A 518-nucleotide genomic window follows, 5' to 3' on the forward strand; every position below is an offset into this window, starting at 1 on the left:
GGTCAAAGCGCTTCATGTGTTGGTATAAACAAGGTATATGATTACTCGGCCGTGCTATCCTGTACTACGTTTATACGCACAGAATAATCGACTTAATTGAAAGCGCATTGACACCGTACACATTTCGCTCTAGTGTTTATACTTACGGCTTTATATCGGCATCAAAGTAACCGTCTTCAAAAGCAAACAAAATTATCTGTTTTCATTTGACATTTTATAAGTTAACATATACTACGTTTATACGCATGCATAAGTCGCTTTAATTCATTTCGCCGCGATTCAAAACATATGTATAAACTGAATTTCAAATCGCTTTGAAAGAGCGAAGTGTTTTGGCTCACACTCCATTTCAAATCGGTAGTTTAATTCTCCAGACAGTTAGAAAGAGTGTATAAACACCGCTCTCACTCAAAGCGAATTGGAGATCAGCTGTTCCGCTCAAATTCCAAATAATCGCATCAGTAATTAAAAGCTGATTAATAATAATCGTTCTTTTTCTTTTCCACGATTTTATAATG

This window comes from Rhagoletis pomonella, unplaced genomic scaffold (genome assembly GCF_013731165.1).
Source record: "Rhagoletis pomonella isolate Grant_MI unplaced genomic scaffold, Rhpom_1.0 Rhpom_scaffold_00004, whole genome shotgun sequence".
Classification (NCBI taxonomy): domain Eukaryota; kingdom Metazoa; phylum Arthropoda; class Insecta; order Diptera; family Tephritidae; genus Rhagoletis; species Rhagoletis pomonella.